Source organism: Cervus elaphus, chromosome 11, assembly GCF_910594005.1.
Source record: "Cervus elaphus chromosome 11, mCerEla1.1, whole genome shotgun sequence".
NCBI classification, from domain to species: Eukaryota; Metazoa; Chordata; class Mammalia; order Artiodactyla; family Cervidae; genus Cervus; species Cervus elaphus.
The window spans coordinates 28934587-28962350 of record NC_057825.1 but is presented as its reverse complement, the minus strand read 5'-3'; the positions used below and the strand labels follow the sequence as shown (position 1 = coordinate 28962350).

The 27764-nt window shown below is 41.3% G+C and overlaps 1 long non-coding RNA gene across 1 annotated transcript; it reads left to right on the top strand.

Annotated features, from left to right (window-relative positions):
- The first annotated feature begins 6 nt into the window (after positions 1–6).
- LOC122703905 lies at positions 7–26754 on the top strand. The gene is made up of 5 exons (XR_006343649.1): positions 7–121; positions 12275–12393; positions 13054–13183; positions 20457–20610; positions 26545–26754. It is a non-coding gene; the product is annotated as an uncharacterized LOC122703905 (long non-coding RNA).
- Positions 26755–27764: the final 1010 nt, after the last annotated feature.

Sequence of the window (27764 nt, the reverse complement as noted above, 5' to 3'; positions counted from 1 at the left end):
TGCAGCTCAACACTTGGATATACTTTATCACAGACTGTGTGCCCAACTCCAATGCATATGGTGAAGACATAACCCAGAGTGTGACTGTATTTGGAGAAGGGATCTTTGAACAGTAATTAAGGTAACCATTCTGTGTGTGTGTGTGTGTGTGTGTGTGTGGTATGAGCACTTGGAATCTACTCTCTTAATAAATTTCCAGTACATAATACAGTATTATTAATGACAGCCACCATGCTGTACACAATAATATCATGTTGTACTCCTTAAATATGTGCAATTCTTATCTTAAAATTTGTATACAGCTCTAAAATTTTTAATTGAAAAAAAGAAGTAATTAAGGTTAAAGGGGGCATGAGCATGGCCTGATCCTATAGGTTTAGCATCCTTATAAGAAAATACGCCAGAGAATTCTCTCTCCCAGCACACAGGCAACAGAAGAAAGAGCATGTGAGGATACAGTGAACACACAGAATAGATCCCCAGACATTGCTGGTTGAGGATGACCCTCTTGTGGCCACTTGGTCCATAGTCATTCAAGAAGTCATCCATTCAAGTCATCCATCTTCTCCAGCAAAAGTGACTCATGTTGGCTAATAAATAATTTCATTTTCAGGAAAATAACTGGGAAACTTTGCCTAACAGATTAATATAGATTCAAGATATATAGCTTCAGACTTCCTTGGTGGTCCAGTGGTTAAGAATCCACCTGCCATGCATGGGACACGTGTTTGATCTCTGGTCTGGGAAGATTCCACATGCCGCAGGGCAACTAAGCCTGAGAGCACAATGACTGAGCCCGAGTACTGCAGCTGCTGAAGCCTGCATGCCCTAGAGCCTGTGGTTAGCAACAAGAGAAGCCCACTCACCGCAACTGCAGAGTAGCCCCCACTCCCCACAATTAGAGAAAGCCCACACACAGTAACAAAGACCCAGTGCAGTCAAAAATAAATTAATTAGTAAAAAGAAGAAAAGACATATAGCTTCATGTCTTTTTTAGGGGTGTGTGTCTGTGTGTCTCTCTGGGTGTGTTTCATGTGGTGTAGGAGGCTTTTCATGGAATTATAATTCTTAGGCACACAGGAAACATCCTGTATACTGAAAACTGAGGAGAGTCGAAGATCCAAAACAGAGTGAAAGGAGCCCCCCAAACACCTTAGGAGCTCAGTCAGTGTGAGATTTCTCCCTTCTCACGGGGGTCTCCTTCTGCTCAGTGCCCTTATTCCTCACTCCTCTCTCCTTCCCAAATTTAGCACTTTCAGCTAAACCTCTGGACATACCCTGAACAATGAGAATTTTAATCAAGAATACCCAAATAAAAATAACTGTGGAGCAGGGGGTGAATGTAGCCTGTTAGCCTGAGGCACCTGGCCAGTGAGGGCTTGTCCAGTAAGAACTCAGTGATCCTTGTTCTCGGACTGGGGCAGTCTTTCACCCTCTGACTTGCATTTCCTTTACTCAATGACTATGGATTGTGATTAATACCTCTCCTCCCACTCACCTGGTCCCAAAGCCCTCAGCATCCTTCCCTGGGCTGGTGAGGAGACTAGGTATGGCTTTCTCTTCCCCAAACACCACCTCCCTCCTGGGGTGATTCTGTAGCTTCCAATTTGACAGGGCTGAGGGGGCAGACTGTGTCTAAACCGGCCAAGTTTAAGGCAGGATTTATGAATCCTGAGCTGGATTTTCATGCTGTCTATACCACCGTGAAATTATCTGCTGATTCCACTTAGTAAACAAGGCAGCAGGTTGAAGCCGGCCACTCCCAAGCCCAGCAGAGACTGTGGCCGCCATGCTAATAGGCTAGTGCAAAGACTAAAGGGACTTTTGTGGGGCTGATGGGCTTGTCCACCCTGGAATCACTTCCCTAATGCGTAAATGGGAGGCAACTGAAGAAAGGAATGTTTGCTCACTGTGCTCCACTCATTACTTATGCACAGTATATATTATTCAAAATAAGCAATTATCCCAAAGTAAACAAAACTGTTTGCATTTACCAGGAGACAATCTGCCCCTTTGAGGAAGCTAGTGTCAGGCAGAGAGCAAGAAACTATTGACTAGAATGGAAATAGTACCACATTCTTTGCAAGACAGATTCTAAAAGCTTTTACCTGGCAGGCCCATCCTTCCATGTGTGACCCTGTCCAATTTCACTCACTTTGCAAATGCCCAAGATGTTCTTTGCCCTTACATGCATGCTAAGTCACTTCAGTTGTGTCTGACTCTTTTGCAACCCCTAGCACTGAGTCCTCCAGGCACCTCTGTCCATGGGATTCCTCAGGCAAGAATACTGGAGTGGATTGTCATGCCCTCCTCCAGGGGATTTTCCTGACCTGGAATCAAACCAGTGTCTCTTATGTCTCCTGCATTGGCAAGCGGGTTCTTTACCACTATTGGGAAGCCCTCTTTGCTCTTGAGTTCAACTTAATTCTCATTCAAAACAGAGACCCATGCTGTAGCACCAATATTTAAAAAATTATGGGTGGAAGAGGATTAACATGAAAAAAATGCTATTATTAATTCCATTTACTTTTCTGTAAATTATGAAAAGCATCCATTATTTACTTGTTTTAGTGGACTATATATACAGTGAGGCAATATGATGTGGAAATGGTTTCTCTCCATAAGGCTTTCTTAAGCACTCTATGCACAATGGTTTTTCCTCAATTTTTAGAACAGTGGTTTTCAAATTTTCACAAGTAATCACAAGTCGATGGGAGTCTTATAAAAACACAGATTGCTGGGCCCCACCTCCAAAGTTTCTTATTCAGTGGGTTGGGGACCACTAAACATATATTTACAAAGCACTCCCAAGTGATTCTGATGTTGCTAGTTCAGGCACCAAGTTTGACAGCCATTGTTGTAAAGTTTTGCTGTTCAGTAATGTAGCTACTAATCACATCTGCATGTGGCTACTGAGGGTGTGAAAATGTGGCTGGTATGAACTGAGATATGCCATGAGTGTAAAAATACATATAGGATTTCTAAGACTTTTAACAGTAGTAAAATATGCAATATTAATTTGCATAGGATTATATCATGAAATGATAGCATTATTAGCTATTATGGTGGTTTAGTTGCTAAGTTGTGTCCAACTCTTGTGACTCCATGGACGATAGCCCACCAGGCTCCTCTGCCAGTGGGATTTCCCAGGCAAGAATACTGGAGTGGGTTGCCATATTCTTCTCCATGGATCTTCCTGACTCAGGGATCAAACTTGGGTCTCCTGCATTGCAGATGGGTTCTTTACCAACTGAGCCACCAGGGAAGCCTATTTTAAGTGTAGCACACTGTTAAAATTAACTTCAGTTGTTTCATTTTTAAATATGGCTCCTAGAAAGTTTAAAATGACGTGCATGGCTCACATTATATTTCTATCTGACAGCACTGTTCCAGAGAATCAAACACAGGCTAAAGATGGGATATTGCCCATGCGAGATAGAGGGTAAAGATAGATTCAAAGTGTAAAACCAAATTTGACTACCTGAGTAATGATTGACTATTGTAAGACCTTAGAGAAGCATATATCACCATATATCCAGCCCTGAACGTGTTCTTTTGCTGGGCTGACCACCGAGTCCCACAGAGCTCTTGACCAGTATCTGATAGGCCCGAGCAGCTGCAGCTGTCTGGCCAGGAGACGGAGCAGACAGACACCAGGAAGGAGTGGAGGAGAGCAAGACTGTGTTCAGGGGCCAGAGACTCTTGTTTCCAGCAAATCTCTTTTAGATATCTTGAATGGTCTTGAAAAGGTCTGGTAGGGACGTGTACTGTTTTTCAGAAAGGCCTACAGAGTTTCCTTTGGATGAAAAGGGTTTGGGTCCTTTCATTATGGAGGGGGCTAAAATAATTCTGAAGGCAAATATTTCAAGTAAAAATATGCTGTTTGCCTTAGTTCCAAATCACAAACAGTCATCCTTTCTCTTTTTAAATTGATTTGGGTTTCTCTATGACAGCATTTTTACTGTAGCTGGACTTTATTCCCCAAACCCCAGTTTGCCCTGGAGTTGACTGAGCAGGACTGAATTACTATTATTTTTGTTTTTCTTTCTGAACACTAAGGTTGTATGGCTCGGTTCTGTGGAAGCATGCCATGCAGCTACACCCCTTAGGGGATGGCTGTGTAAGTAAAAGGCGTTGTTGGAATTTTCTTTGTTTTATTATTCTGCCCTGCTATTCCCCAAAACTAAACAGAGGGTTTTTTTCTGCTGATGTGGAACCAGAATGCAGTTCTTACAAAGTCATTTGGCAAAGATATGCTTCAACTGGAGGGTCAAGAAATGATTCCTACTGTATTCTTATGTTGAAGAATCAAGCTCAAGCTAAACACTTTTCCTTAATTTCATAAATACTCATTTCATTGCAAGGAATTTATCCAAGTCAAACTATGTTGCATTCTTGTATGTGACATAGGACACAGGGTTGGCTTCCTCAAATCTCTAGGTTCCTACTCTGTCAAATGACATGTCATTTTACTGAGGCAGTTTCTCCTTACTGTTTGGCTGTATGGTGGGTAGCTAAGAGAAAGTCACTCACTTAACATAAAATATTAGCATTCATCAGAATTTTCTCACTGTATGTGATTAAAGCACTGTGGAAACAAATGTAGTTCCTTAAATGAGGTATGACTGTGTCAGCCCCAAGAAAAACCCTAGGCATGGTGATGGAGAAGGGGCGAAAGCCAAGTAGACATGGAAAATATCTCACATTACTTGACTATAAGAATCTTAATTAGTCCCAAAGGTTTCTCTCTCACTTATTTTAAAGCAAACTCGGGTAGATCAGACAATGAAATACGTGTCAATCAATCTCTGCTAGAGTCAGCTACACTACTTACATAATTTGACCCTCTATGCTCGGAATTCAGAGTTGGCTAGGATTTTGCTCCATTTGAAATAGCAGGTAGGTAAGTGGAATTGTGCCAATAACTGAGCTCTTCTAATTGAGTTCATCCTTGTAAATTAATAAAAATTCCTGCCAATCAAACATGTGCATGTTTGCAGGAATATTACCAGTAGGTAATGGAGATAATTAATACTTCATGACATCAAGGTCTGAAATTAAAATCAAATCTGAGACTTAACTGCGATTATTAAATCTGAGGAAAATTATCTTTCAGATGACAAGTGTCACAACCTTCAACACCTGAATTAATAACAGGGAGCAAGCCTCCAAAAACACAGTGCACTTCTTTTTTTCCTATGTTGCAATAATTACCACTTCATGACATCAAGGACCTATATCTGGCTCAAGACAATACTGCAGATCACTGAAGTATTACTGCAGCACAAAACACAAATTTCAGGCAACTTATCTAGCAACAAAATAGAATTGAAAGAATATAGGACTGGTGATGGGAGATACTGAGACTTGGGTCTAGCCCACAGTCTTACTCATGATTTTCCCTTTTACTCCTGCTAAGCAGATCATTTCACCTACTTGGGTCTTAGTTCTTTCATCATGTGAAGCTAATTTCTGCTCTATTGAAAAGATTTCTATAAAGATCACACAGAGATTTTTAAAAAATATTTGTTATGTGTTTGATTTTACTCATTCAGTTCAGTTCAATTCAGTAGCTCAGTCGTGCCTGACTCTTTGCAACCCCATGAACTGCAGCACGCCAGACCTCCCTCTCCATCACCAACTCCCGGAGTCCACCCAAACCCACGTCCGTCAAGTCGGTGATGCCATCCAACCATTTCATCCTCTGTCGTCCCCTTCTCCTCCTGCCCCCCATCCCTCCCAGCATCAGAGTCTTTTCAAAAGAGTCAGTTCTTCCCATAAGGTGGCCAAAGGATTGGAGTTTCCGCTTCAACAACAGTCCTTACAATGAACACCCAGGACTGATCTCTTTAAGATGGACTGGTTGGATCTAATTGCAGTCCAAGGGACTCTGAAGGGTCTTCTCCAACAACACAGTTCAAAAGCATCACTTCTTTGGTCCTCAGCTTTCTTCACAGTCCAACTCTCATATCCATACATGACCACTAGAAAAACCATAGCCTTGACTAGACGGACCTTTGTTGGCAAAGTAATGTCTCCGGCTTTTTGATATGCTCTCTAGGTTGGTCATGACTTTCCTCCCAAGGAGTAAGTGTCTCTTAATTTCATGGCTACAGTCACCATCTGCAGTGTTTCTGGAGCCCAGAAAAATAAATACAGCCACTGTTTCCACTGTTTCTCCATCTACTTGCCATGAAGTGATGGGACCAGATGGATGATCTTAGTTTTCTGAATGTTGAGATTTAAGCCAACTTTTTCACTCTCCTCTTTCACTTTCATCAAGAGGCTCTTTAGTTCCTCTTCACTTTCTGCCATAACGGTGGTGTCATCTGCATATCTGAGGCTATGGAATTTTTCTCCCGGCAATCTTTATTCCAGCTTCTGCTTCCTCCAGCCCAGGATTTCTCATGATGTACTCTGCCTATAAGTTAAATAAGCACGGTGACAATATACAGCCTTGATGTACTCCTTTTCCTATTTGGAACCAGTCTGTTGTTCCATGTCCAGTTCTAACTGTTGCTTCCTGACCTGCATACAGGCTTCTCAAGAAGCAGGTCAGGTGGTCTGGTATTCCCATCTCTTTCAGAATTTTCCACAGTTTATGGTGATCCACACAGTCAAAGGCTTTGGCATAGTCAATAAAGCAGAGATAGATGTTTTTCTGGAACTCTCTTGCTTTTTTGATGATCCAGTGGATGTTGGCAATTTGATCTCTGGTTCTTCTGCCTTTTATAAAATCAGCTTGAACATCTGGAAGTTCACAATTCACATATTGCTGAAGCCTGGATTGGAGAATTTTGAGCATTACTTTACTAGCGTCTGAGATGAGTGCAATTGTGCGATAGTTTGAATATTCTCTGGCATTACCTTTCTTAGGGATTGGAATGAAAACGGACCTTTTCCAGTCCTGTGGCCACTGCTGAGTTTTCCAAATTTGCTGGCATATTGAGTCAGCACTTTCACAGCATCATCTTTTAGGATTTGAAATAGCTCAACTGGAATTCCATCACATCCATTAGCTTTGTTCGTAGTGATGCTTCCTAAGGCCCACTTGACTTCACATTCCAGGATGTCTGGCTCTAGGTGAGTGATCACACCATCCTGATTATCTGGGTTGTGAAGACCTTTTTTGTACTGTTCTTCTGTGTATTCTTGCCACCTCTTCTTAATATCTTCTGCTTCTGTTATTCTCATATATATTGCATGCCAGCCATGATGTGGGGTGTTTGAAAAACAGACTAGAAAATATACAGTCCTTGATTTAAAAGGACTTCAATACCTGCTAAAGAAATTGTCCAAATTAAGAGTATGGAGGCAGGACTTCACTGGTGGTCCAGTGGTTAAGATTTCACCTTCTAATGCAGCGGGTTTAGGTTTGATCCCTGGCCAGGGAGCTGAATTTCAGCTTGAACAACAGTCCTTGCAATGAACACCCAGGACTGATCTCTTTTAGGATGGACTGGTTGGATCTCCTTGCAGTCCAAGGGACTCTGAAGGGTCTTCTCCAACACCACAGTTCAAAAGCATCACTTCTTCAGTCCTCAGCTTTCTTTATAGTCCAACTCTCACATCCATACATGACTACTGGAAAAACCATAGCCTTGACTAGATGGACTTTTGTTGACAAAGTAATGTCTCTGAACCCCATACTGAGGGCTGAAGAACAGGCTTATTTCATTTATTCATATCCTGAGATTACCTTAGCATCTCTGAGCTGACGCTGGTCCTAGCTTTCTCCACTAGGACTGACCCATAGAAGGCTATAGCTTCTTGAAGTGGAGAAAAGGGAGAGACAGGTCCTAATAACACTCAGGAGTAACAGAGGCAGGGAGAAGAGAAAAGCTGAGTTCATATAAATCAGCCAAAGCTCTCCCTGCCCAGCACCAGATGTAAGAGCAACAACTGTCCCGCTGCTCTTTTGAGCTTTGCCTTCTGAAATTCAGACCCGAGGCTTCCCTTTTGTACAAGCTGCACTGAAACTCAGGTGGCATGGCCCAAACTGATGGCTAAAACATGAGGAATCTTTTCTCCTGCTCTGTCAGTAACCAGTGTCTGAGCTCCCTAACCTTCCTATCCCCATTCCAGGTTCCTCCTCAAGGATCTTGCGGTCCTCCCTGGGGGCACCCTCAGGGCCTCTCTCCAACACTAGGGCCCGTATCTGCCCTGTGCCCGGGCCCTATGCCATAGACAGTCTCAAATATATTGAACATCACCACTAAGTGCAAGGACAGTGGTACCTGCCCCTGCCCCCATGCCCTAGGGCAGTTCCCCTGTCCCTGGTCCCACTTCCCATTTATGATAAATTTCCTCTCAGTTCAGATATAACTGGCTGGAAACAGTGGGGAAACTAACTGCACAGACACTACAAAAGCATTGGGACCGACTCTAAAATCTGGGTCTCCTGAGAACCCACAGAATAGGGGATTTAGAATGCATTTGCAAAGAGGCAAACATACAGTGGTGTTTGCCACTGTGGTAAAGAACACGCATGTCAATGCAGGAGGCGTAAGAGACATAGGTTCGATCCCTAGGTTGGGAAGATCCCCTGGAGAAGAGCATGGCAACCCACTCCAGTATTCTTGTCTGGAGAATCCCATGGACAGAGGAGCCTGGTGGGCTACAGACTATGGGGTCGTGAAAGAGTCAGAAACGACTGAAGTGACTTAGTATGCAAATGTACGCTGCAGTTGAAAGGTAGCTGAATTTCCAGACCACATCTAGTCTCCAGGGTACCTGGTGTGTATTAACATAAGGAGAGAATCATCTTCAGAGCACCCACCCAGTGGTCAGAGTTGCAGCGGAGTCCTTATTAGCCTAGGGAGCCCTGGCGGGCTTCATGTCCTCTGTGTGTGCTCCAGAGAGACGGATCTGGAGAAGCCTACCCCCCACCCCCACTTCTCTTGGAACAATGTTTATTCCGTGCCTCATCCTTCAAGAGAAGGTCCATGTTTCTTCGAGTTGTTGTTTGCAGCAAGGTGCAGCTTAGAGGAGAGTGTGGATGTGCTGGTGTTTGCTATGAAATTAAATAAGAGCAATGATACATAGCCAATGTGCACCCATAAATTTCAAGAAAGAAAATTCCAATGTGGCATGAGGATAGAAGTGGCTGATATATTAGACAGGAACGGCACTGAATCTTGTGCAAAACGAGAGAAATATAATTTCCCTGCATTATCTTGTCCCTTTCTTAATTGCCTACCAGGATGCATTCATCAACTAGCTTCCCTAGGCCCAAGCTTTCGACTTGCATGCATTTTTATATAAAACCAGCTTGTGTTTTAAGTATAAAACGCACTGCTTGTGCTATCACACCAGACACAGCAAATGGATAAAAATCTTCACTTGTCAGTTTCTAGATATAATGCACTTTGCATTTCAAGACTGGGAAGTCGGGAGCAAACACCAAGCATTGACGATAAATATGGGGGTTAGAAGCTTTAGCTGGGCTACATTTACTTCAGAGCAGGCTCATACAGCTCCATGGGAGTTCGTGCAGTCTTGGAGCTGATAGCAAGAAAACGTGGCTGGCCATCCAGGCAATTCCCATCCTGGTGGCGGGCTCAATGCCCCCATTCCAGTCCTGGAATTAGCTGCTGAAATGAGAGATGCACTCAAGCTTTCAACCCTAAAGGCCTATAAAGAAGGCCAATTTGGAGAACGTGATAACTGACACTAAAATTGCACAAAGGGGGCACATATAAAAGCCATTACAACTCCTCCTAAGAATAAGGCCTTCTGGTATATGCCCTCAAAACAGCAACATATAAAAGCTGATGGTGGGACTTCCCTGGTGGTCCTGTGGTTAAGACTCCACCTTCCAGCGTAGGGGGCGTGGGTTTGATCCCTAGTCAGGGAGCTAAGATCCCACATGTCTCATGATGAAAAAATCAACAATTGCCCAAAAAAAGAAAAAAACAAAAGCAGTATTATAACAAATTCAATAAAGACTTTAAAAATGGCCCACATTAAAAAAAAAACAAAAACATAAAGAAGAAGAAGCTGGTGGTGATTCCCAAACCGGAGTCAAACAGGAGGAATGCTAATCAGTCATAAGCCCAGCGATCCCTGAGGTGGCAGAAGGCACACTTCCATCTGTTCCTGCTTTACAAGGGCCCTATTGCATCTCCTGCCAGCCTGACTCACCACGCAAATGGGGTGCAATAAGAATTTGGCCCATAAAGCCAGAAACATATGGAAGCAATTCCTGGCTCTGACACTGTGTGGTTTTTGGCATATTATATATTCTCTTTTAGCCTCAGTTTCTTAAGTTGTAATTTGAGGCTAATAATAATATCAACCTCACTGAGTTATTGTGATTATGGAATTAGATATTGCATGTTAACAGCTGAGCATAGTGCCTGCTCTATAGTAAGCAACAATTAACCCTAAGTATCATTATCAGCTCTTACTGAAGTTGCACAAAAGCAGTGCATAGGCATAGAACTGCAGGGGACTGTGTTTAATAGTTTTGGTTTTTGAGGTCAAAGAAGAGTCAGTGACTTTACCCAAAGCTACACAACTAGTGTAGCTTTTAATCTCTTTGATCTCTTTCATCATGATGTGTGGTTTTCAGCATGTAAATCTTGCACATATTTTATTAGACATTTATTTCATTTATTTTGGTGTTACTGTAAGTGGTATTTTTAAAAACTTTAAGTTCCAATTGTTCATTGTTAGAATATAAAATACAATTAATTTTTATATGTTATTTGTATGCTGCAACCTTGGAAAATGCATGTACTCATTCTAGAAGGGTCTTTCATAAATTTTTTGAAACTCTCTATGAAGACAATTATATCTTCTATGAATAGATTGTTTTATTTCTTCATTTTTATATGTATGCTGTTTATTTTTCTTTCTTTATTGCACTGGTTTTATTTCTTTATTGCACCTTTATTACTTTAAGGTCTTCCAGTACAATGTTGAAAGGATTAGTGGAAAAGGAAATTCTTGCCCTGATCCCAATATTATGGGAAAAGCATTCACTCTTTCATATTAGATATTATGTTTGCTGTTGTTGTTTAGTCACTAAATTGTGTCCAACACTTTTGTGACTCCATGGACTATAGCCCACCAGGTTCTCCTGTCCATGGGATTTCCCAGGCAAAAATACTGGAGTGGGTTGCCATTTCCTTCTCCAGGGAATCTTCTTGACCCAGGGATCAAATCCATGTCTCCTGCATTGCAAGTGGATTCTTTACCACCAAGCCACCAGGGAAGCCCAAATGTTAGCTGTAAGTTTTTTGTAGATGCCTTTATATAAAGTCATGAAATTCCTCTTCTATTTCTGTCATGCTTAACATTTTTATCATGAATGGGGATGGTGAACTTTTTCAAATGCTTATTTTTGTATCTATTAAGGTAACTTTTCTCCTTTTTTGATAATATAAATTACATTTTTTTTCAGATTTTTAAAATTGGAAGAAGCATAACTCTAGTGAAATGATTTCTTTTTCCCCCAAGGACAGACATTCTGATTTAGAGAATTTCAGCAGGGAAACTGGGGAATGATCCTTTACATCAGTGGAGTAAATTTATCTCTTATAAGTCCAGAAACCAAGACACCTACTTCTGAGCTCAGAGAGTGCTTGTGGATTTGTCTAGGGTATTCTGTGTGAATCTGGTCTATGCCATTACTTTAAAAAATAAACTCATTTTAACATGTCATTCTTTGCCTAAGCTTAAAATTAAGTGGTATATGATTCAATGGACAAGGGCCATATAGAGACCAGTCAGGTCTGTCACAGCTGAGGACTGGGGAAGCTGCAGAAAAGGCTGAGCCAGTCTGCACAGGGCACAGGAACTAGAACCTGCTCCAAGAGTCCCAAGTCTGAGGAGATAAGAGATGGATAAAATGAGTTAAAATCCAGCCATTGCCCCCAGAGTTTTCCAGCCTCCAATGAAAAGTTGATGTGTGGACACTTGGTGTGTGCATTAGTAAAATACTGATTAATTTGAGTCCTGCTTTTTATAAACCAATGTACTTTATGTCCCTTAAAACAGTAACTGTTACTGCCAAAATGGTGTCCATCCTAACTTATATTTTACTTTCATCATTCAAGTTTGATCTGTTTTAGACTTTAATGAATCCTTTTGGTACTATTTTTCTTGGTTCCTTTGCCCACTGTCCTCCTTGTCTTATATCCCTGTAGAAATAGCTAGTCTATGAAGTGAGAGTCCAAAAAGGAAAAAAAAAATTGCAATATTTAAATCATTTTAACAAATAAAAATAGTTGAAACTTCTTTCACTATTTAATTTTCTTCTTCCTCGCAGTCTGGTGGGGAGAGGAACCCTCACAGCCCAGGTCTCTAGCAGATATTCTAGTTCGCATGCTCCATATGAAGGAAGCCATGTATTAAATTGGGATGAGCCCTTGCATTTCATCACAGAAAGTGAGTATTGGCTTGAAATTGAGGATCAGCTCATGTGGGTATGAGATGGTGGCTGGGATCATAAACTGCTGCTCCTGGGCAAAGGACCGAATGATTAAAACTGTTGTTTATAGCCCTTATCATTTACAAACAGGTGAACACAGAAAAAAAGACTTTCAATTTCCCTAAATTAATTTTCAGTTGAAGGTTCTCTTGTGTCAAAAAGATAAGAAACTTGTATAGAATTACAGTACAAGAAGTTTACAGCTGTTTAAAGGACCTACAAGTCTAAGGTTATCTAGCAAATATGGGTAAAATGACATTTGTCAGAGTGACTCTTACTCTTTATGACACATTTGAGAAATTGAAATGACTTTGAGACAAATAATGCTTTTATTTGCGACCCTATCACCTGTGAACAGCTACGGGGGTAAGTTCAGTAAAGTTGGCTCTAAGATATTAATTGTTGGCAAAAGAGGTAGTCAGGACCTTGGGAAACCCAAGTCTAGTGCTGTGACTGTAGTTTAATACCAAGGAATCCTTCTCCCAAGCCAATGCCATCTGCTAAATGAAGAACTTGTCAGCATTTCTTTTTTTTTTTTTTCAAGATTTTGTTGACGTGGACCATTTTTAAAGTCACTTTTGAAACTGTTACAATATTGTTTCTGTTCTTTGTTTCAGTGTTTTGGCCACAAGGCATGTGGGATCTTAGCTCCTCCACCAGGGATCAAACCTCACACCCTTTGCAGTGGAAGGGAAAGTCTTAACCACTGGTCCACCAGGAAGTTCCTCAGCATTTCAATGTGAAGAGGTATTAGCTTTTTATCCCTTCATCTACCAACTGGTGCTCCTACCATGTTGCACTTAATTACCCCCCTCTTTACACATACTCATTTCCATCATACTCATTTCCATAAAAGTCTGTTTATATACTTCTCTCTCCAATCTTATCTATTTCCCAACATATATACACCTGCAAATCTTTGCATCTGTGTAACAATAATATATTTGATGCTTACAATGTCTAAGCAACATGCCAAGAATTTTATATACACTTATTCATTTCTACCTCACAAAATTCCTCCTTATTATCATCAAGTAACTTCATCATCAATCCAATAACTTCACCCATTTTACTCATGTGAAAGTTGAACCTTATAGGTTGGGCAATCTGCTCAAGTTCTCATCAGTAGCAGAGAAAATCTTCAAAGTATAATCTCTCTGATTCCAAGGTCCATGCATTTAACTAGTCAAAAGTACTACCTGATACATTAATTCATTTCAGTAACTATTTACAGAGTGTATCAAGCACTACACTCAATGCATTTTTAAGTATTTGCACTTCCAACCATACACACAGTCCTCTTCCCACTTTAAATTTACTGTCACTCATGTTTCATCAGTAACACCAAAGTATGTTTCTTATAAAAATTGTCCCAGTTCTTGTGTTCTTAATGTAAGGTAGAACTTTGAGTACTCTTCCCATCTACTCATCCATTATGCTGTGACAAATCATTATTGAGAAATTCAAATCACGCTTTAGTCTCATGTTTTTCCTCACTGAGCTGAGTCTCAGTTGTGTCCAACTCTTTGTGACCCCATGGACTGGAGCCCGCCAGGCTCCTCTGTCCATGGGATTCTCCAGGCAAGAGTACTGGAGTGGGTTGCCATGCCCTCCTCCAGGGGATCTTCCCAACCTAGGGATTGAATCCAGGTCTCAGGCATTGCAGGCAGATTCTTTATGGTCTGCGCCATTGGGGAAGTTTTTCCTCACTGACTCAGCCTATAGAAATTACTCCCACATTTGAGATTTTGCTTTTTCACTTAGCAATCCTCAATTTGAGCCATGTGTCTTTTTGTTCATTCTGGGCTATAATACTCTATAGACTTATTTTAATGTCTTCTTGAGCACAGAACTGGGAGTCCAGTTTAAGCTTGGTGATTCCTATTGAAAAATCAAGTGATTAAACAAGTAACCCAAAGAAGCATGTTCCAAACAGCAATGATAACAACTGACAATAAAATGCAGTAACAATCTTAGGAGCAAGTTTTGATGCCTTTTGGGAAAATGGTACCATATATCAAAGCCAAAGGAATGATTCCTACAAAGACACAGGGAGTCAGAAAAGGTACAGGGGAGAGTAAATTCAGTGATTCCACTTTTACGTTAGGAAAAAACCCACCAACTGGAGCTTGTAGCTTGAACTGAGAAAGAAGCCACTCAGTCTTTTACACAAAGTGAGGGAAAACAGCTATGCTCGATGTCAACTACCTGCTCTCGGCTCGTACAGGTCAACAGTGTGACTCCAAGATCACAGTTCATTCATTAATTCCCAAAGAACAGATGCCCCACAACAGTGTGAAGACAGACCTGTCTGGATCAGATGTTCAGGATTCTTTTGAATGGGACACAGGATTGGCATCCATGAAATACTTTCCTTCAACCATTTTACTCTCTTTATGCACAACAAGGGCTTAGGTTAGCGGGGATTAAAGCATGAATTATTCTAAAGCAAGAAGCTTTAGCCTTAAGACATAAAAGTAGAGAAAAACTGGCTTAGAGGGAAAAAAAATGTAGGATTAGATTATGAACTTGTTCACTGAACAGTTACATAGCAATTTGCTAAGGTAATTATTACCATTAATTTGAGAGCCAATAATTATCATAGCAGTTTTACCATTTAATCTCTCATTTATTCTGAAATCCTAGGAGTAGGGGTTTTTTTGGGTTTGTTTTTGTTTTTTTTAGATACCTGGTTTGCTTGGCTGCTCTAAAAGTCTCCTTTCTAATGACTTTTATAATCTCAAGCATTTTTTGGTGGGAATCACAAACTTCTCAGATAGCCTTCTTACATTAGTGAAACAATGCACTGAAATCCAAGAGGTAATTTATCTTGGTCACCCTGTCTTCTGCAGAGCACTCCAGCCGGAAGGTTAATAGAAAAGAAGGCTGTGTCTGCCATCTTGGATCTCATTCCATTTCAATTTTCTGGTCACAACACCATGATTTTCTAGCCAAGAGGGGTGAACAGGAGCATATAACTCTCCCCTTGATGCCTTTCCCTCAGGCCCTTCAGTCTTTGGAGTGCAGGCCCTAGTGCTAGTTTAATTGAACTGCTGTGCTTGGCTTCTCCTCTGAAAGAGAGAGATAGATAGTCCCTCTGGTGACTTGTTGCAACAGATTTCAAACTCAGCTGGATTTAACTCTGGGAATTAAAAATACTGCCTGAGACCAGGAGCCCAGTGAAAAGAGCAACTCCAGACACTGGCATGCAAGCAGGCACTTTACAAAAGGTGTACAAAGTTCTGGCTTTTCTTCCACTTGGCTACCACCAGCTTGCATGGCTCAATTCTCTTTCTTAGACCATAATAATGGCTGGTTTGGGGCATGTGTGGTCATGTTGTGTCTTAGAGGAACATCTGAGAAATCAGTGGTTGAGGCAAGAAAATACAATATCCTTGGCTTAGAGAAGATATTAGTTTCATAGTCCTGAAAGGAGACAGTTGTCAGCACTAAGACATTTGCTCATATGTGTTAAAATCAGCTTATTTAAATCCAGACAAGCTAATGAAGGTGAAGGTTTTAGAAGAAGAACTAGAATCAGAGGTTCACAGAATCTGGAACTCTATAGAGTGTCATATGAATGAATAACCGAACACAACTTCATGAATATAAATAATGAAAATCACTGAGGCCCAGGGAGTGAAGTGACTTGTTCAATTGCTTAGCAGTTTTGGGGAAGGATGAAGTCAACATTCAAAAGATTTTAGGTCTTCCATGTGCAAAGACTTTTGTCTTCTCTATACACCACTGCCTCAAAACACTCAGAGAAGCTCTGAAGTCAGTTTCCTAATGATATTAGGTAAGAGAAGGATGAGGGAGATAGGGCTTTGCAAAGTCCCAGTAAAACAGGACGCTTGACTGAGTTAGAAATGACAAAAATCAGCCAAAGAAATACTCACATATTCCTTCCTATACTTGGTCTCAGTCTTCAGTCTTCCCCAGTGTTACTCCTCGGCTTGGTTAACGATGCAAGCTAGATAAGGATGGGTGTCAGGAACTGAAGTTTCCACAAGGTCTGCATGTGGGACTCATGACCAGTGAAAATCTCTCAACAGACAAAGAGGAGGCAGTTCAGGAAATGGGAGATTCCTGGTCTGGGTGGGGATTGTTATTAGCAAGGCCTTGAAGATGGGGGAGCAGTGTGCCTTTAAAATCCTTCATTAACGCTCTTCAGTCCCTCCAGACCCAGGACTGAAGGAATAGGATGCAGCATATTATAACGGAGAGCCTTAATCCAATATGATTTTTTCCCCCTATCTAATTCATAGCAATGAAATCTAGTCACCTATAAAATCTCCTAATGTCTACCTTATCCTGTGCTTGTGACAGATGCACAGAGATGAATGGGTAACACTCCTTGCCCATAAGAAAGAGACAGACATGTATAAGGAGAACTTCAGAGCAAGGTGGCTTAATGATAGAAGGAGCTTATGATCCTGAGGAAGCAACTGAGAGGGACTGAGTACAGGAGAACAAGACAGAGATCTCATTCCTGACTGCCGTTAAGCCTCCCGAATGATCCCAGAGCTTTTGTGCAAGAGAACTCATTCCAAGGATGAGTATAGCTAAAAAGGTAGAAGTGTTACTACAGGTGGGGTTAAGCAGTCCTTCCTTCAAAGACAGCAGCAGGACAATAGGAGGAAGTTCTCTAGCCAAGATCACCTCTCAGTGTGAGTATAGTCCAGGAACTAGCTGCAGGGTAACATGGTTCTGCCATGCCCTCCCCGCAAAAAAAAAAAAAAAAAAAAAAAAAAACCTATATTATTGAAAAAGTTGAGATGTGGCATAGGATACTAAGGCCCTCCTCTCAAAGGGACAAAATTGAAACAGGACTCTAAGGTGCTGGCAGCAACATAGCTGTCAATAACAAGTGGCCATCAAACAGATTTGCTGCATTGTTGATGTTTTCAGTCCATGTTTAAAAATAGGTATGATGCTTGCAAAGAAAGGCAGCTCAATTTTACAGACACCTGCTTCTGCTATGAGCTGCTTCTACCTGGGCCCTCTCGTGGCCAATCACTCCCCCCATGTGCTCTGTATGGCGAACCGCTGGGAGTCAAGACCCTCGAGAGCTGAAGCAATTGAAGTCGGTGAGTGATCTTCACTCTGTTTGTTGAACCCGGGCAAAGATTCTTTCCTTGGGCCTTAGTTTCTCCCTGAGATCTCCTAAGGGCATGGCAGATGGAGTAAGATCCCAGCCAAGGAAGCTATAAAGAAATATTGATTCAAAGACAGCGTCCGACTTTAGGATCATACAATGGAGGGGTGCAGCCCAACATGAGTGCTTCATGGGAGTGAGAGGGAAGGGAAAAGAGGCAGTGAACATGCAATGTGTCTGGAAGCGGTTGGATGTCCTCGGTGCAGCCTAGCAGAGAAAACAAAGGAGGCTCTGACTGCATCCTCATGTGCCTTGGCCTCCACAGCAAGCGTGACATCATCATCATTATCCTGCTCTACCTCAGTGAAGATGAGTCCCTGTAACAGAAGGGATAATGCATGCTGGAAGCTCCGTCTATCCCCTATTCAGGGAGCTCTGTGTCCCAGAATGCACCTCAGTGATGAATGTCTGCTGTCTGGAGATTCTGGGCCCACACAGCTACTGGCCTGGCATTGCAGCGGGACCGGCTGCCTGGCCAGGTCCGAAATGGATGAGGACATAGATAATTCTGAGTTATTTTTCTCCAGGGAAATCCCTCTGGCAGTATCTACATCCTGAAGTCATAACACATGTTCAGAGATACAGACATGGACCTTGCCCCTGAGCACTGACACCTGTCCTAGATACAAAACAGATTTAACCTAACGTGAGTCTGGGTTTCCCTGGTAGCTCAGACGATAGTCTGCCTTTGATGCAGGAGATCAAGGTTTGATCCATGGATCAGGAAGATCCCTGGAGAACGGGGTGGCTACCCACTCCAGTATCCTTGCCTGGAGAATCCCATGGACAAAGCAGCTTATTACTGGGCATCCCAGGTGGTGCTACTGGTAAAGAACTTGCCTGCCAAAGCAAGAGTCACGAGAGGCGTTGGTTTGATCCCTGTAAAGATCCCCTGGAGGCAGGCATGGCAACCCACTCCAGTATTCTTGCCTGGAAAATTCCATGGACAGAGGAGCCTGGCGGGTTACAGTCCATAGGGTCGCAAAGAGGCAGATGCAACTGAAGCAACTTAGCATGCAATGTGAGCCCAGAGTTGCTGAATGCGACAACAGGCAATATCTGGTGGGAAGACCTCTGGAAAGTGTCATTCCCAGTGCCTCTGCCAGGGGTCTCCTTCACGTGCTTGCCAGGAAACGTGATCTGTGACTTTTCATGTGGTGATACCCATGCACTCCCTAACACACATGCGGTTCCCGATGTTGAATACTGACACAGCATCTTTCTCCTTGACCCTGATGCACTTCTTCCTGTCATACATATTCCATCCATTTTCTCAACATACACCCTTTCCAGATTCCCCACCTATTCTCTGCGCCACTTCATCCACCCTCTGTTCCTGTCATTTCATCTGCTCCATTGTAACATCATCACTGTGTTCATCTGCTCCTCTCATGGCTAAAGCTTTGCCTATTTCTAACCTGTCCGGAAAAATTGTTTCCTTTTTGAAATATTCCCACTGCTACCAGATAAATGTGATTTCTTTTAGTCTCTCAAACTCTATAATTCTGGAGTCTTATGATGTGCTGGCAACTGTGTGTATCTGTTCCCAGTTCTGTGTTCAGGCAAGTCAAGGCTGATAGCTCAGAATCAGCCCTGGTGGGGGGAGTATCATATTTACACCATGGTAAGAGCAAGTGCTACAAATCAGAGCGTCCCATTGCCCCCAACACCAGCCTGTTTGTGAAGAGCACGTAGCGCAGGAGATGACATATGTGTGGCACTCAATAAATTTTTGCTGAATGGATTTTCACATACTAAAGACATTACCTTTTGGTTTCCAATACAGAAAATATTGAAGAAGGAATTCATAGGGCCTGGACGCCATCTCAGGCCTGTCTGTGCTGATCGTTCGCAGCCACCTCTCCAGTGGACTCTGAACTCTGTGCTTAGCGCCTGTGGGAATGACAATGGAAGGATAAGAGCCCCCTCTGGGCAGGGGAATCTTGAAGAAGAGAAAACAGACACTAATCACCCCTGCCTCCGGACACTATCTATCAGAATGTAAGCACAGGCTCATCAGTTATTAACTATTTGGAATGTAACTGCGGGCTTATTGATTATTGACTGTTTGAACACATAACACGTGAATGATGGGGTTATTGTAGTTGTATTTACCCTTCCTTTGTTTATGTAAGTCTCAAGGGAATTGGGGTAGTGGGTTTGGACACATGGGGTATAAAAGATTTTCACAAATGCTGGTCGGGGTCCTTGGCTAAGAGGAGACTCTGCCTTGGGCCCGCCGGCGTAATAAACTGCACTCCACTATCTGCATTGTCCTTCTGAGTGAGTCTGTTTCCCGGAAAGCGTGGCTATAACAATATGGGCTTCCTTAATGATTCAGCAGTAAAGAATCTGCCTGCCAATGCAGGAGACATAGGAGATTCGGGTTCGATCCCTGGATCAGGAAGATTCCTCGGATTAGGACATGGTAACCAGTGCAGTATTCTTGCTTGGGAAATTCCATGGAGAGAGGAGCCTGGAGGACTACAGTCCATGGGGTCGCAAAGAGTCAGACAAGACTAAGCAACTGAGCACACACACAGAGAAGGCATGTTTTCATTTACTTGTTTTTTGAAGAGTAAAATACTGATCCATTGTGAGTAAAAGGACTTTGTAAAATAATAAAGAGCATGCCTAGTAAGAATGTTGCTTTGTTTACAAACAAAACATATGAATTTCAATAGGACAAAGCATTACCGCCCTCTGCAGAGCCAGAAGGCTTTTTGCTCTCCTCCAGCAGACAAGCTTGTTGATCTGAGGCTAAAGGTCTCTCCTGCCAAGAACAGACTTCTGAAAACAATTGTTGGAGCCACAATATAACTGCAGTTCTTTATCTTTCCTTTATTTCTTTTTCTTTCCCAGAGCAAGAATAACCTTCAAAGAAGTTTTTGATCTGAGATACCCATTTTCTTGGACCGTAATCTTAACCCATATGCCATCTAACTATGAACTTCTTTTTGATGAGAAAAGCTGAAAAGGGAGAGAAATGGTCTGGATCTAATCTGGCAGGCAGAAGGTATGTGGTTCAAAAATAGTCAGGATTTTTTCAAGTCTTCAGGGAATGAAAGAGGCAACCATGTGACATGAAATTCCAGTTCTAAACATCTCCCAGCCTCTTATTTATGAAGCAAGCTGTATTAACAAGCATGGGTAAGCACACAAACAAAATCTGGCTCATTCAAGGAACAAAGGATGTGAGTAGCTCACAGATGCAACAAAAGTCTGGTGAACCAGAGTCAGAAAACAGGCAGGAATCAAGAAAACATGGTTGCAGGATACAGCCTGGGTCATGCCCCTGACAACTCACGTGTTAGCGTCTCTACGCTTCTATTGCGTATGGACAACCTCTCAACTGTGTCTGGGTGTTTCAGTTTCTTCCTCCAGATTTGAGGCGCTGGGCAGCAGTTGTAAGCTGAGCCCAGATCACATTTTACTCTGTTAGCCTACTGTAAGCTAACAACCTGAATTAGGCTTCTGTAAGGGGAAATAGGTAGTTCCTCCCATAAGAATTCCACTCTAGGGGATGACTTCAAATAAAGAGGGTGTCTAGGTCTTGTGGAGCTAAAACACAAAATGAGAACTACACATAAAGTACAAAAAGAATGGAGATGGAAGAACAGAACAAGACAACTCCTGATCTGCTTGTGCATTTGTCTTTCCAGGTAAAAAGTGATACTGAAAGTAATTCATGGTTTAAATTGCTTTTAAGGTATTGATATATCTTGAATATGTCTAAATAGTGAAATACTATTTATAAAAAATTTCTTCCATTCACCTATATATCAAACCAGGTAAAGTGTTTGTTCCATCATTTGTTTATGAAATGGAAAAAAAAAATGGAACTAGAGATGCCTGATTTGCTCCTGGAAAGCCTAAGCCAATCCTTGTTCAGCTTCTGCATTAAAAACAATGAAATTACTCTATATCCATTTTCCCATTATATTATCAAAGAATAATGACTCCCGTTTGAAAGTTGTAGAAAGTCATTTTGATATTCAGAAAGTATACAGAGTCACCTCTAGAGTCATCACTATTGGTTATCTGACCCATATACTTGTATATATTGGATTCTAACAGAAAATTCTTAGGACTTCCCAGGCAGCCCAGTGCTCAGTGGTGAGGATTCCAGGCTTCCACTGCAGGAAGCATCAGGAGTTTGATCCCTGATCTGGGAATTAAGATCCTATAGGCAGCATGTCCAAAACAAAAACAAAAAAAGGAAAACAGAAACTCTTTTGTTTCATGTATCCATCTTTACTACATACAGTATGTGCCTCAGGTGCGCAGCCAGACTGACCTACATTTGCACCCTTCTCCTTGCCATGAGTTGGTTTAGAGTGAGTGTATGACCTGACTCTGGCCAATGAGATTAGAAAGAAAGTCTGTGGAGTCCTTGGGAGACACAGAAAGAGACATGCTCAACTCTTCACCTCCTGGTTGTTATTAGGACAAAATATGATGCCTGAAATTGCTCTAGTCACCATGCTATACTCAAGAATGATGCTATCACTTGGAAAAATAACCAGGTGAAACAGATTTGAGAGCCACATACATGACCCACCTTGCACAGAACCTGCCCCACTGCTGGACTTCTTACTATTTGAGACCGTGTTTTCCTTGTTGTAAAAGCCAATTTAAGTTGGGATTTCTTGTTATTTGCTACCAAATGCTTCCTGAGGTAGCTAGTTAGAAAAATATGTTCTCTCTCTCTCTCTCTCTCTCTCTTTTTTGAGAAACTGAAGGGCTACTCTGCTCACAGCTTCTATTAAGAGGCAAACCAAAACACAGGCAGAGAGACAAGTGAATTGTTTTGCCTTTAGGAAAGAGTTAGTAACAGCATATCCTTATTAAAAGATCATCCTAATTCTTTAGAATTAACTCAACCTGAAGAGCCAAACAATGTTCTCCCTGTTTTCCCACGAAAAGGGTCCATATTAGAGTTTAATGATGACATACACTTGCAGGGGCAGAAAAATTCTCCCTTCTTTCCTTTTAGGTCCTTTGTCTGGTCTGATAATTAAATTGGCATACCAGAGATTAACAAGAGAAAACAAATTTAATTTCATGTGTATGGGAGCTAGGGATTCCCAGGTAGCTCATTGAGAAAAAGCCACCTGCCAATGGCAGGAGACACAGGTGATGTGGGTTCAATCCCTGGGTCAGGCAGATCTCCTGGAGAAGAAAATAGCAACCCACTCCATTATTCTTGCCTGTAAAATTCCATGGTCAGAGGAGCCTGGAGGGCTGCAGTCCATGGGGTCACACAGAGGCAGACACAACTGAATGACTGAGCATGCATGCGTGCACGCACGTTGGGAGTTCCTTAAAAATATGAGACACAGAGACAATCAGGGAGTTGATGCTTACATGCCATCCTGAGCTAAGGAATGGGAAGGGGGTCTGGAGGCCTCTATCAAAGGGGAGGGAAATTCATAGGAAGATAAGAACAGGTGTTTAATAATTGTATATATGCTTTGTAATGCAGGTAAGTCTTTCGGATTAAAACAAATAAATAAAAAGGTATGTATGGTAATAGTGCCCTTCCTGGGCCAGACCCCCTATCTAAATTCTTTTAAGTAATTAAAGGAGAGGTAAATGTTTGTTACTGTTGTTGTTACTTTCTGAATCTGCTGGTTCTTGATTGTGTTCAGCTCAAAACAGCCCACGTGTCAAAGCAGCACATTTTGGGATGACATATTCTGCTCCCCTCATACTAAATGTGACATTCACAGTAAAGTTGTTTTTCAGTATTGTGAAAAACACGATACCAAAAACAACTTACTGCATTTGTCATATATGTAATAATACAAGTATGTACAATCCTAGTTTCTGAGTAATGGGAGCTGGTAAAGCCCTTTCTATTAGAGGTATGCTTTAGAGAAAGAATAAATGAACTCAATGAGTTAGTTTGATAGTAAGCAGGTCCACTGAGAAAGGGTTAAAGCAATATACTTCCCATTTATAGTCTGCTAACTATATGTCCTATGTGATTCATAATGGACTAGAATCTCCTAATCTTTAAACAATCCCACAACTCAGGTTTTATTAAACTCATTTCTCTAGGAAAGAAACTACGTTTCAAAGAGGTTAAGTATATCATCCAAGATCACACAACTAGTAATTAACAACATTAGAATAGGAATCCGGCATGCCTGACTTACGATACTTGTCTATTTCTACATCTTCTTTCCTGGGCTAATTAACCCAGAGAAAAGAATGCTGAGAGAGGCTTCTTTGGGTCTTTCCTTTTACTTACTTCTCTTTGTTTTTCCTTTCTCGTCTTTTTTTCTTTCAAGACTTCATCATTCCTCACAACATATTTAGAGCAACTATGAAGGATAAAAAGCTGACTCAGGATGGATACTATTCTTGCTGTCTCCAACAGAAGCTAATCCACACACACAACTACTTATAACTCAAGATGGAAACTGATAGACATTGTCGGAGAGATGAATGAAGGATGATAGGGGTTTAGGGAGAAATGATTGATGTCATAACAATGAAAAATGTGTATAAGAGGACTATAGGAGAGTAGTTCTCTATAAAGACCAGCAATAACAATGCATATTGTAACTAGGTATCAATGAGACCTCGACTTTTAGAGATGACAAATCTTGGGAAGGGAACAAAAGGAGGTGGAAATGTCCAAAGTTCTGGAAATAGTCAATTGTCCTAATGGTTATAAGACTATCTTAAAAGCATATTCAGTCATCCCAGGGTGTACCAAGCTGGATTCATGTGGCTTGGCTGAACAGAGGAGCAGACTCTTCCTCCATTACACTAGGGGTAGGGGTACCTTCCATCTTCGAAGACTCATGATCCTCAGCTGAACACACACATTTTCCCTAGGCTATATGCAAGCAATGGCTGCCACTGAATAGGCACAGGGTTTTCCTTCTATCTTCATCCCTGTAGGAGAACATATTTCAAATGAACTTTTTTCCCTCTTGGGAAGAATATGCTGTGTTTTAGAGTGAAATATTGGTTAAACTCTTGATGTGCGAGGGAACTAGAGGGTGTGAGTAATAATATTTCCATACTAATAATTCTCCTCAAGGCAGCAAAATAATTTATTATACTCCATAACTGAGATTGGGAGATAGGAGAAAAAAAAAAAAAAAGACTTAAACGCGTCAGTCGAGATAACCTTCCCTTACCCCTGAAAGGTAACTCACCATTTGTCTTCCTTCTACCCACATAACTAAGTACTTTCATATGAATGAAGAGTGTAGTAGATTTTAAATAGGAGGGGATAATATTATATTTAACATGGTTTTATATCATCTGTGCTTACATGAAGCTCTTGCAACATCTACCTGTTCATTTAAAATCATGTTTGAAAATATTCTCTTACTGGTTTCACTATTTCCTGTCACATGGCACCAAGAGACCTGGGTGATTCATGAGCTTTATACATAAAAGGGTTCCCTAAAGTGATTGAGTCCATATTTTTCTCAGCACTGTCATCAAGTTATAGACATGGACCCACTGGGATAAATTTTATAATCGCTACTTAAAGCAGAGGAGCAGGTTATGAACATTCAAATCTAAAATCTAATAAGCAACAAAAGCAACAAACACACAAGCAACAAAAAATTGCCAGACTCTCTAACTGGAGTCAGTTTAAAATACAGTTAGCACAACTTAATTGTAGGCATTCTAGGGAATCAGAGGCAAAGAGGAGTAAAATGTAGTTCCTCCAGGAAGTTATGGCTACTGTGAGGTATAAGGCCATAGCTGAATGAATGCTTCCAGGAGGGCTGTAGTTATGATACTGATAAGTGCCATGTAACTGAGAAGAGATGAAGTTCTTATGTAATTCGAGAATGAAGATAAACTTGAGGATAAACAGTTGATGTTTCAGCTGTCCCCTAGATAAATGGATAGGAAGAACTTCAACATAGAAGGGCAGGGAGAAAGCAGTTTAGAATGAATAAAAATAAGGCTGTGGATAGGTTCATTCAGTGTGAATGGTGACAATAGAGTGGTGGAAAAAAAAAAACTGACAATTGGCATCAGACAAAAATGGACTCACATCCGGGCTCTCCAGCTATCTAACAACATGACTAACTAAACTTACTTAATTCCTTTAGACCCTCATTTTTTTTTCTATATGAAATGAGAATTTTTACATAATAAAATTAGCTTAAATTGGTTTGTCCTGAAGATTAAATGAAGTGAGGCACGCAAATTCTTAGCACAGAGGTTGGTCAATGGGAACTTCTATGATTTCCCTTCTGGGGTCTCTTCCACTTACCTCTGCTTAACATGCTCCACTCTAGCGTCCCTAGAAAGATGTACGGCTTATATTCATTTATTTATTCTTCAAATATTTACTGAGCACCTTCTATATCATTGACTTCCTGCTCCTAATAGCTACTGAAGTTAAATTCAGTGCAGGAATTACCTTGAACACAGCAGGAAATGTTCATGTTTTCTGTCTACCCTAGTTCTGAGAGTCTCTGTGGTCAAGAGTTAGGACTCGCTGGTGAACTATTGAAGAAGCACAAGAGAGTGACCACCATGTGCAAACAAGAGGACCCAGGTAGGAAGCCCACTCTGGGAAGAGTGGTTCCTCTCTGTCCCTCTTAGCCCTGTGGGGCTGGAAGAGTTTCGACTTAACCAGCTCTGAACTTATGCAGACAACATACCCTGACTGCAGGATTTAATTTACCATTTTTATTTGTCACTCGAAAATGCTGGCATAATCCAGCTCTGGTTCCAAGAACACACCCTGGCACAGTGCGACAGTGTCATCAGGTGTTCACAGCGCTGGAAGACCATTTGGAACAGAAGGAAGAATATAAATAAAAGAAACCAAGTGCATTAGCAACTCATTTTTCTCCATATGTTTACATAATCGCAGCTTCCCATTTTTCTCCCCACACGGCCTTCAGATGCTCTAAAATGCAACATCTCACTGTTGTTGTTTTTCTTTTTTTTCCTTCAGTATATGCTACAAAGAAAGGAGAAAGCAGGGCCATTTTCACCAGACAGAAAGAAGAAAGGAATGCAGTGGAAGAGCCAGGGAGTCAGTGAACGTGTCTGAAAAACAAAGCTATCGCTGAGAAGTCCCTGCGAGAACCCTTTTCACCTGTGTATCCAAAGGTCAGGTCCTGAGCCCATTTCACTACATTAGCATCGTCGGAACTAAGCCTTAATTATCATGCATGGAGATCATAATAAATATGGTTTTATTTTTGATGACTTTTTGGTTTACTTTTACAATGTTATCCTCTCTCCTCCATCCCTCCCCTTAAATAAAACTTCTATATTTTATAGTTTCTCTGAGAAAAGAAGGAGAAAACCAACCATTGGACCCCACTTCCACAGAATTAGTGATGAGAAAGTCAATGCACGCCCTTGGTCTGGAGCCCACTTCATGGAAAGACCATTATGTTTGCCCGCCAGCCTTTAGAGAGGTTCCCCCAAAGCTAATGAACACCCACAGCCTTACACATATAAACATTGATAACTATTACATAGGAACTAATATATCACCTTCTCCCTATTGTGTCTGTCTCCCTACATGACCCCAATAAGTCACTTGGGTGATGTATTTAAGAAAAGATAATCTCAAATTTATTTCTTCATCTTGCCTTTAATATGCCCTAAATTCATCCACTGCACATTCATAAGGTAGTATAACTTACTTTCTTTAAAAGTCCAGATACTATTGAAGAAGGAAGAACAGCCAGAGTTTGAATTTAAATCAGCAGATTGCTTTTCTCCTAACCCTTACAAAAGCACCATGCAGACAGAGGTTATGAATGGCTGGAGGAAAGAATATTATGGTGTGTGGGTTATCTTGAGATTTTTGGACTTAGACATAACACTGGGGTCTAGGAATTTAGCCAAGGGAAAAAAGAGGAAGAAAGAGAGAGACAGATCTGCCAGTGATAAAGTAGGGTCAGGCAGTGAAGATAGAATGTAAAGGAATGTGGGAAGTACCAAAAGGCAACTTCTCAGATGCTAGTTACTCAATACAGTAAAAACACTTTCAGAGGGTGGCAACATTCTATATTGTGTTTCTTTAGAATAATGTTGTTTATTATTAACAAAGTAAGTGTCTGGAAACACTTTCTGGCCATGAAGATTCTTGGCTAGAGTAACCTTTTCAAATTTATCATTGGATTGTTGTTGTTGTTGCTTTTTAAACCATTAAAATGT